The 11,374-nt window shown below is 38.3% G+C and overlaps 1 pseudogene; it reads left to right on the top strand.

The window, feature by feature from the left end:
* Positions 1–2,361: 2,361 nt before the first annotated feature.
* On the top strand, positions 2,362–6,504 carry LOC112413004 (dimethylaniline monooxygenase [N-oxide-forming] 5-like; annotated as a pseudogene).
* The last annotated feature ends 4,870 nt before the right edge of the window (positions 6,505–11,374 follow it).

Genomic DNA, 11,374 nt, shown 5'->3' on the forward strand with positions numbered 1-11,374 from the left:
ATTTTACAATAAGTGGTTTCTTATTCATTGCTATTTTAAATAATACAAAATGAATATCTTTATGCATTTGTTTTTATATTATTTTTCAGTTTTCCTTACAACAAATTCTTGTCAATTAGATAAAAACATCTCATTTAGCTGTTTTTGAAATGAATTTTTATGTATTTCATAGTTTGTTATGCATTTTATGAAATTTACTTCCTTTTTCTATATATATCTTTCTCAATATAATTCAACATACATCTATTAAGTATCTACTAAGGGCTATTTATAATTTTATATGCTGTGGGGAAGATCATGCATACAAGTCAAGGGGCTTACAATCTAGCTGGGGAGATAAAGAATAGACTCTAAGACATTATGGAGGTCTTTGAATCTTAAGCTGAAAAATATAAACTAGAGAAAATGGGGCAGTATCCAAAATTTTAATTAGGGCAGAGATACAACCATACCCTAGAAAGACTACTTTGGTTGAAATAGATAGGTAGATTAGAAAAGACTTGTGAAAACATTATTAGTAACCAAAGGGAATGAGATCTTGACATATGGGGCAGAGATATTCGAATGATCTATTCAGGATTCTGAAACTGAAAATTTCTTCTCTAAAAATGGAAGGAAAATCATCTATAATGTGGGCAAAACCAATAGACACTCTCCTTTGTGGTCATTTAATGTTCAGTAACATCCAAATATCTTTTTCTGGAATAAAAAGAGAAGAGGGGGTCCAAGTTGGTTAAGGTAATTTTCCATAATCAAAACAATTTTTAAAACTTCTAATAGAGTTGAAAAGTCATTGTTTATGATATCTCAGTGACAGACTAATATAACAATCTGGGTAGCTATGGCGCTATTTTATGTGATCACTACAACACCCCCATGAGGTAGTTAATAGAAGTTTTTGAGGAAGCAAAGAAGATAACCTTGATGGGGAAGGAACAGTGAACTGGGGTTTAATGTCAGCTAGAGCAATAGTTCTCAGCTTTCAAATGCATCTGAATCACTTGAGGGTTTTGCTAAAAGGTAGATTCTGATGCAGTAGGTCTCGGATGGGGCCTGAGAGTCTGCATTTCTACCAGTCTCCCAAGTGATGTCCCTACAGCTAGTCCACAGATCATACTTTAGGTAGCAAGGATCTGGAGCAGTGATTCTCAAATTACAGTGTATTTTGTGGGGCATTAAATGGTTCTGAGACCAATGCCAATGTGTGTGTATGTGCGTGGGCAGGGGGTGGTGCACAGATACCAGCAAACAATTCTCAAACACTAGCAGGATGTTCAAGAATTCAACTCAGTTCTGATGCTTACCTACCCAGATATAACATCAGATTCCACGAATTGAGGGCTCAGTCCTACAGGACTGCCCCCTCGAACCTACTTCAGACACCAGTCATAAGCCCTGGTTATTACCTGGGCTTCTGACCAACCAGCTACAGATTGGAGGTTCCAACAACCCCCTTCTTGGATTTGGACTTCAGATGCCATTCTCAAGTCCAGGTTGTTACCTATACTTCTAACCAACTGACTATATAAAGCAGAAATTCCCACAACCCCTTCCTTGGGTTTGATTAATTTGCTAAAGCAGCTCACAAAACACAGGAAACCCATTTACTCACTAGATTACTGGTTGCTTATAAAAGAATATAACTCAGGAACAACCAAATGGAAGAGATGCACAGGGGAAAGCACACTGAGCTTCCATGCCCTCTCAGGCACACCACTCTCCCCTAATCTCTTCAGTTCACCATCCCGGGAGCTCACTGTACCCCACACTTTTGGATTTTTATGGAGACTTTATAAAATAGGCATGAATGATTGATTAAATCACTGGGCATTGCTATTGATTCAACTTCCAGCCCTTGTCACCTCCCCAGGGGTCAGGGGATAGGTAACTGAAAGTTACAACCCTCTTATTACAGGGTTTGCTCCATTGGTAACCAGCCCCCATCCTTAGTTGCTTTCTAAAAGTCAGCATATTAACATAACAAAGGGCACTTTTTATCACTCTCAACAGTTAGGAAATTAGGAGAGTATTGGGAGCTCTGAGCCAGGAACTGTGGAGAAAGACCAAATATATATGAGAAATATATTTTGACCATCTGGATAACCAAATATATATTTCCTATAAATCACAATATTGCAGGCATTTAACTTATTTCTTTTTTATGTTATAAATAATGCTGTCATTAACATCCTTTAACATAAATCTTTGTCTACAATGCTGAATCTTTCTTTAAAAGGTTAAGTTGCAAGGGTTTCATATTCTTGTCACATTGCTGTCCAGAAAACACCGTACTAAGATCTCATTTCACCTCATTTTTGCTAACACTGAGTAAGTCTTTTAAGTTAGTAAAAACGAGGTAAAATGGGAACACATAGTGGACAGGATGTAAGTTAGTACAGTGTTTCCTGGAGGACAATGTGGCAAGTGCATGAAACCCTTGAAACTTCCCAAGGCTTTGAAATATATATACTATTTAAAAGACTATTACGCAGATGGGCAGTTCTCACTTGGAGTCTTATGTCATGGCAACCAGGTGACAGCTGGGACTGGACGTGTGCTATGACCCCTCTGCTCACATACTTAGAACATCAGCTGGGATAATTAACCTTCTGCGGGCTGGCTGCACATCTCTCTATCCCAAACATGCTCTTCACGTGGCTAGCTCAGGATTCCTCACAGGATGATGATCTCAGAGTGGCTGGACTTCTTACGTGGCTGCTGACTTCCACCAGAGCAAGCTTTCTAAGAGACCCAGACAGAAGCTGCAAGACTACCTATCACTTAGTCTTGGAAGCCATTCAGTATCATTCCAACTGCATGCCGTTGGTCAAAAGCAAGCCATGAAGACAACTTAGATTCAAGGGGAAAGACTGTACAAGGGCACAAATACTGGGAGATGTGAAGGGTTGTGGGGAGGGGACTTTTTTTAATTGGCATTTCTTTCAGAAAACATTTTCAAATGTTTTTTGGCTGTTTATAAACCATGACCTTAATTCTCAAGTTGCTATGAATGCTTTTTATTTACTGCAGGAAGAACCTGAAGAAGGAAGGGCCAGTATTTACAAGTCAGTGGTCATCAACACTTCTAAGGAGATGATGTGCTTCAGTGACTATCCCGTCCCAGATCACTATCCTAACTTCATGCACAACTCCCAGGTCCTGGAGTATTTCAGGATGTATGCCAAAGAATTTGACCTTCTAAAGTACATTCGATTTAAGGTAGGGAATTTCGTGGGTATCTCTGTGTTCTGAGTTGTTTGTCAAGTAAATGAATAACTGGTCTTATATACCAGTGCTTAGATTGGTTTGATATGCTCATGTATCTATCCTATCCAGACAGATTCTACTCTATGTCTTCTCTATGTCTGAAAATATTCATGGAAAGGTCCCTCTTCTATGTATTTTGACTGCAGATCCAGGAAGCCCCCTTCATTTCATTGCCTTCATTCTATATCATTTGATTACAATAAAACAATGAGGGGAACTGACAGGTATGGGAACTTTAAAACCTTCTGTTTCCACAACTTGCTGCTTAGCCCTTTTATACTTTCTGAAGTACTTTCCAGTGCATTATTTATGTGACCACAACAACCCAGTGAAGTAGGTTTTGAAAACTTATGAGGGAACAAATAAGTTAAGTCTGGCGTAGAGCGAGGAACACTGAATTGGGAAGCAAAACCTTGAGTTCTAGTCTTTGCTCTACCACTAACCAACTTGTGACTTCAGACAAGTAAGTTCCTCAACGCTGATGTGTCTTCAGTTTATTTGTAAAACAAGATGACTGTACTAGATCACTTCACTGGTTCCTTCCTGCTGTAAAGTCTTCTGTGATATTCCTATCATTCTAAACCATGACTATAAAAGAATCAATACTCTGACAGCTGGAAAAAAGCCCAAATCTTCTACCTTCTGAGCATTCTACTAAATCATGACTCTTTCTCTTTAACAACAAAATTAAAATGGCAATATCCAGTGATGACTTCCAAAGTCAGTCATTTACAGCCTAGTGGTGCTTCTCTTCACTTCTTTAAATGCTTATTGAACAGGTTTGTTACCATACTAAGCACTGAAGACACAAAAACAAAAAATTAGTGATTTCAGTCTACTTAAGGAGACAGAAAAATGAAATTTAATTGTAAACATAATTATTAAAAATAAAGAGTTACAGAGTGATAAAGGCCACTGAAATCTATTCATTGCAGCTCAGAGGGGGGAAACTTAACCCATCAGGGCATGAGGCATCAGGCACCAGGGAAATTTTCTTAGAGGAGATAATACCAAGCTAAATGTTGAAGGGTGAGTATCTCCAAATGAGGAAAGAATAAAAGGATGATCCAGGCAGAAGCACCAGCCTGTGTAAAAGTAAGAACGTGATAGAGAAGAACAATAAATAGTATAGGATGGCTCGGGTATACAAGAGTGGTATCTATATTAGTCAACCAAGACATTATGGTCATAAACCCAGAAGCACATAGAACACATTCTTAATGTTTCCTTAACCTGGGTAGAGTAACCCATATTTATTATTATTTTTTAAAGCTAAAAATTGTGCCACTGACTATCCCATCTCACACCTTCTTTCTTTATAGTTACTTGTAAAATGGGCATTTATGGGAGTCAGAGAGGTTCATTTACAGAAAATATGAGCCACTGAGATGTTTCTCTACTCTGTTAGGAAAGGGAGCCCTCTAGCTCAGTCACAAGTTTAAGGCCAGACAGTGAGAATGGGACTTGAGGTAAGAAGGCATCAGAGGGTCTCAGGATGTCTCGGGGTATGGGGAGGAATAGGCATTTCGTGCACGGAGTGTCTCAGAAGCACAAGAGAAGCCCAAACTTTATTCAAGTATCACATTGCCCCAGGTATGGTCCACGAGAACTAGTAATTTGCACTTTTCTAGAAGCAGAGGAAAGTGCAACATTAGTCTGCCAACTCTGTTTTATTTAGCTTTGCCTCATGGAAGTTTTCTCACTCTGACCACAGCCCCAAACAAAAAAGTTCTGATTTGTGGAGTATGAAAATCAAATACCCCTGCATGAGGTCTGTTATGTGGTAGCAGCCCTTTGTTTACCCTCTGCAAGGAGAGTCCTGCCAGGGAAGGTGTCCACTATTTAGGCTGTGGTTATAGTGCCCTGTGGCTACCCCTTTTCTTTTCAGACCACCGTGTGCAGTGTGAAGAAGCAGCCTGATTTCTCCACTTCAGGCCAATGGGAGGTGGTCATGGAATCTGAAGGGAAAAAGGAGGTGAATGTCTTCGATGGAGTTATGGTTTGCACTGGCCATCACACCAATGCTCACTTACCCTTGGAAAGCTTCCCTGGTAAGCAGCCTACAAGGAAGGAAGACACTGGAACTATGCCTGTGACCTGATCCCTAAAAAATGGGAGGAATGTGGTCTGAGTGATTCCTACCTTGGGATGAAATAAGGCTTATCCTAATTCTGCATATTCTCCTGAAAGATGTTGGGGTAACTTGTATTAATGCTATTTAGGACGCAGAGATAACAGTAATTTGGGGGACTAGAGGAAAATTAGAAGACTCTATATTTAGTTTCACAATGATTTTCGTTTTCCTAGGGATGATAAGAGTTGATCTGCATTAGGTTGAATGAGGGCTTTTTTAGCAATTGAAGTAACAAACAGAAATATTGAGTTTCTAAGGAAGAAAATAAAGAAAGCTTAAAGAAAGAGTTTAATTACAGTCTTTGGCCTGGATTTTCATTCTGAGGGGAAAAAACTACTCTATGCATACTCTAGAGTATGTAAAAACATATATACTCTCATTGGAATGGAAGTAGGTATTTAGAGAAGATGAAAAGAGGGGGTGGGGGATGGGCAAAATAGGTGAAGGGGATTAAGAGATACAAACTACCAGTTATAAAATAAATCAGTCACAGGGTTGTAATATACAGCACAAGGAATATAGTCAAAAGACTGTAACATTGTAATAACTCTGTATGTTGCATAATCTATAAAAATATCAAGTTCCTATGTTGTACATCTGAAACTGCTATAATATTATAAGTCAACTACACTTCAATTTAAAAAAATAGAGGATGAAAAGGCAAAAGAGAATGGAGATTTTCTGAAGCAGTTTGGATTTGTGAGTCCACAGGTCCAAAATACTACCAGATCCTGAATTAAGCAGACTACTTATGAAAAGGAAATCACAAGGTTCCACTCTGAGATGATGGGAAAAGAAAACAGGCAAAAATATTCAGAAAGGCAACAGTGCACCTGAGTAAAAGGAGAACATACAGAGAATATATGCATAAACTCTACACACTGCAGAAAAAATGAATGATTTAACAAATGATATCAGATAAACCATCACCCAGGAATTATTTTCCCTTCTCTTGCAGGAATTGAGAAGTTCAAAGGACAATACTTTCATAGTCGAGATTATAATAATCCAGAGAGTTTCACCAGAGAGTTATTATAATTGGCATTGGGAATTCTGGAAGCAATCTGGCTGTGGAAATTGGCCACACAGCCAAGCAGGTTTGAATTAGTAAATTATTTACTTTGCTTCACCAAGGAAGCTGCAGGTGGACCCAACAGAGTGTATGGATACCTGCACACAGCCCATCAGTGCCAATGGCAAATGCAGGGCTTGGTTTCACTGCCTCAGTTGGCAACATTTTGACTGATGATGTGATGGAGCCAAGGTTACAAGTTAGATTCCCATCATTCACTTGGCCTCACACTAAGGAATTTGGTCATGACCACAAACTGTGCTCATAATCTCACTCAGCTGTCTCTTCAGAGTGTGCCTCTGGCTTTTAAGAAGACCAGGTGATTGCTGGGAGAGCTTGTTAGAATGCAGCATTCAGAGTGTGGATCACCTGTTGGCCAGTAGAAGTGATAATGCTCTTATCTGAAGGAAAGTGTACTCAGTCATTGAAAACTTTTCACTCCTAGGATGGTGGGGGAATTGTCTTCTTTACTCCCCAAATGGAAAAAAGAAGCAATCTAATCCTCCTAAAGACAACAATTCCACTACAGGGCATATACCGTGAGAAAACCATAGTTCAAAAAGAGTCGTGTACCACAATGTTCATTGCAGCACTATTTACAATAGCCAGGACATGGAAGCAACCTAGGTGTCTATCGACAGATGAACGGATAAAGAAGATGTGCCACATCTATACAATGGAATATTACTCACCATAAAGAGAAATGAAATTGAGTCATTTGTAGTGAGATGGATGGACCTAGGGTCTGTCATACAGAGTGAAGTAAGTCAGAAAGAGAAAAACAAATACCATATGCTAACTCATATATATGGAATCTAAAAAAAAAAAAAATGGTACTAATGAACCAAGTTGCAGGGCAGGAATAAAGATGTAGACATAGAGAATGGACTTGAGTACACCGGGTGGGAGGGGGAAGCTGGGGCGAAGTGAGAGTAACATTGACATATATACACTACCGAATGTAAAACAGATAGCTAGTGGGAAGCAGCAGCATATCACAAGGAGACCAGCTCCGTGCTTTGTGACCACCTAGAGGGATGGGATAGGGAGGATGGGAGGGAGGCTCAAGACGGAGGGGATATGGGGACATACTTATGCATATGGCTGATTCACTTTTGTGTACAACAGAAACTAACACAGTATTGTGAAGCAATTATACTCCAATAAAGATCTATTAAAAATAAATAAATAAATGAAAGTATCTTCTAAAAAAAAAATACATGTTCTCTGAACGAGGAAACAGTTCAACAAACAGTACCAATGAATTAATAAAGAATTGCACCACTGGATAACGTACACATTTTTATACATTCCTATCTATCTACCTATCTAATTTATAGTGATTTTTTGTTTGTTTGGTTGGGGTTTTTTTGATGAATTGGCTGCCTCTCACAGGCAGGAAATGGACCTCTTCCTCCATAATGTTTTTAGTTAAGAGAAGTAAAAGTTATGGTTGTACTGTGAGAAATAATTTGCAAATCAACTCTCAAAATGCGTTTCATGAACCTCTTAAGACCTGTGATTAACCTCGAATGAAGCATTTCAGTGATTTCTCATTGACTTAAGAACATACATAGTAATTCCCAAGGCTAAAATGAAAAGAACACATGGCAAAGCACAGAAGGCTATTTCTTGAGTGTTGAATTTGTCTCATGTTTTAAGAGGGACACACCAGGATAGTTACTAGAGTGTGCCCAGAGAAGGGTAACCAATGTGGCAGAAAATGTGAAACCTGTTATATGGGGAACTGTTAAGGCTTTAAGGATGATAATGAGAAGACTTAAAGAAGTTATGACGGTTGTTCTCAAATGGTTCAAACGCTGTCATTTGTTAATACTAGACTCCTTGGCCCTAGAAGGCAGAGCTAAGTCCACTGGTGCCAGTTGCATGGAGCCAGGTTCTGGGGTCAATGAAAAGAATAATGTTCCAGCAAGTAGAGCAGCCAAACAATTAAATCATCTCCTCAGGTGATGAGATCCCCATCACCAGAGATATTCAAGGAGGAATGAGATAACCACTTGAGAGTACTTGTAGAGAGGATTGTATTAGGTAAGATATATTCCCATTCTAAAATTACACATTCCAGAATTTTGTGGAGTAACACTTTAGAGTTGGGTGTGGCTAAAGTTTTCTACATGGCATAGTGCCTGTAAATCCGGGCATAAAGCTAGTCATTTAAATTGAGAGTTGTCTATGTCAACTTAAATACTATTCAACCTTTGTCTAGATATGTCCTTGGTGTTAAATTCCTGCTACTGGAACTGTTCATTGGTGCTTAAATTTATCTGTTAAGATTGGGTATTATGAGTTGCCCTTGACCTTACCCCTCACTCTCAGTAAATAAAAATTTTAGAAGGTAAGGCTTATCTTCCATGGAACTGTAGGCATACAACAGGACTGAGAGTTTACTTTTACTTCCTTCTCCCTGTGGTATAAAGCCTCTTTGTTATTAAGAGTACAAGTACAGGTGTGTTACCCATATTCCCCCCGCCCTTTTACTTTGTACCTCATTTTCCGTATACTTTTAAGGCCATTTATCATTTCCTCATGTCCATATTTCATTTCCCAATTGAAAGACTATGTTAGGGAGGAGGCAGGTATTGGTTGGAAAGCAGATTAGGAGAAATATCTTCCAAAGACAAAGCAGAAAAGAGTAAACTACTGAGGTTAATATGATTATATTCTGGTGGTGGTAGGGTAAGGTGATCAAGCGAAGGTGTAACCTCCTTGGTACAGACAACTAGCCTGTATTCCTTTGAATTCTCCATCAAATGGTAATTGTTAATAGGGTTGGTGTTCATACTGAGGTAATTTTAATTTTACACTTAAAATTTTGATTTTTCTCTTTAGGGATAAAGACATTGCCCTCACAAAATGAAATGATAAAAGAAATAGCTAAGGCTCGAGAGGATATGGCCAAAAGGTAAGAATTCTCCTAGGAAGATAGGTGGTTATTTTTTCCCACTTCTTTCTTAATAAGAGCAATGTTGTACTGTATTTATTGTCCTCGTGTCTGTTTAAGGATTTAGAGTATATTTTGAAGGAAAAGGAAATCATAGTTTGTGACAATAGAATAGAGAAATACCACCAAGGGGTTTGAATATGGATGGGAAAGGAGAGAAAAGCTTAAGAAAAGTCTATGTTTAGGGCCTAAAAGAAAAGTCAAGTAGGAAAAAGCACATGGAGAGAAAACCAGGCATATTATTTTGGCAAGGATTACTTGAAGGGCTATTAGAGCAGCCAGAGGAAGGAAGGGCAGCGATAAATTAATGAGAGGTAGATATGGTTAAGTTACAAATCTGTAGGTAGAGTTACAAATCTGCAGGTAGATTTACAAATCTGCAGAGGCCACTTTGCTGGCTGTCATGTGACAACATACTCAGGTCACATTGGCTCTTGGTATGAGTAATCTGTAGGATCTGGGAAGGTGGTACCATCAGCCAGTATTTTAGTGCTTGGGTGGACACATTTAGCAATCTGAATTTCAGAACTTGTGCTTATTCACTTGGTGATCTTTATTGAACAATGTTGATATTGATGAAGTTCCTTAATTTTTGTGGAAAAGTCAGAGGCACAATCATCCCATGCCCAAAGACATGGTTTTCTTCAATTGATTATACCAGCATAACTCTCCCTTCTGCAAGGAGGAGAAAGACATTTTTTTATTTAACCCTGATACCCTTTCTAGGTGCTCTCCTATTTTCCTCCTTCCTTTCACTGCCAAACTCCTACAATAAATATTCTACATTATATATATTGACTTGTAATACTTCCCTCTTTGTTCTCAGCTTATCTATTTCTTCCACATCCTTCAAGGACTTATCATAGCTCTATTTTAACTACACTCTTCTACATTTTTATTTAGCAGTCTAAAACCACATGATTTACCAAAAGTCTTACATTTTTCTCTGTTTCATATGCATCTATCTTATCTAGTCCAGTGGATTATAAGGCCCTTAAGGATAGAGACAGTGTCTTTCTTCTCTATTTTCTGCAGCTCCTAGCCCAATATTGAGCCAAAAGCAGATACTAAGAAAGCATTGATTGATTGATTGATTGACTGAATTCTTAATAGGCCAGGGTTTCCCTCTTCTCCGCTTCAGGTATGTGGACAGTGAACCGCATAACATTCAGGGAGACTAATTCGAAGATGTCAGTTATGTAATAAATTAGGATTGATGATAACAAAATATAGAGGGTATTCTGCTTATAACAGTTCTTCTTATGTCAGACATTGTAGTTATGAAAAACAAAGCAAATAAAATGAAAACCAGGGACTCCAGTTGACGTCCAAGTGCTGCTGTTGATTCTGTTTTCTCACTCATAGAACTTTTGCTCTGTTCTTGTCTTTCCAAGAAGTAAACTAAGTGTTAGTTGTTGGGCACACTGAATTTCATGAAGAAAGCTACTGGATGTACCGGCCAAGTGTGTTCATAAATAAGCTACGGTGTAATACAGTTTGGGATTGCTGCCTATTGCTTAACCAAAGAATAAATTTGAACATCTGAAAGAACAACATTAGAAATTTTTATCTCTCCCAAGGTACAATAAGTACAAGAACCAGAAATGTGAGAATGACAACTTCCTCTTAATCATATAACTATTTGTACAATTCCCTGCTATTTTGCCTAATTACACCTGTGGAAATGCTTTTTGGGTATTAGAAGGTCTTTTTTCTTCCATAATCCTTGTGATACTGGGGATTTATCCTCTATTAAAATGGACCTACTATCTTTTACTCTGCATTCTTGTTCAAAAGTAATTTGAAAGCCGCTTCTTTTTCATTTCCTTCTTTTAACATATAAATTTGCCTCTTTCAGCATGGAAGTTTTTTGAATGAACAGTCTTTTGATAATATAATTCCTAGTTATCACTAATAAGTACCCCAGTTTCCTCTTTAA

This window comes from Neophocaena asiaeorientalis, unplaced genomic scaffold (assembly GCF_003031525.2).
Source record: "Neophocaena asiaeorientalis asiaeorientalis breed wild unplaced genomic scaffold, Neophocaena_asiaeorientalis_V1.1 scaffold62, whole genome shotgun sequence".
Taxonomy (NCBI): Eukaryota; Metazoa; Chordata; class Mammalia; order Artiodactyla; family Phocoenidae; genus Neophocaena; species Neophocaena asiaeorientalis.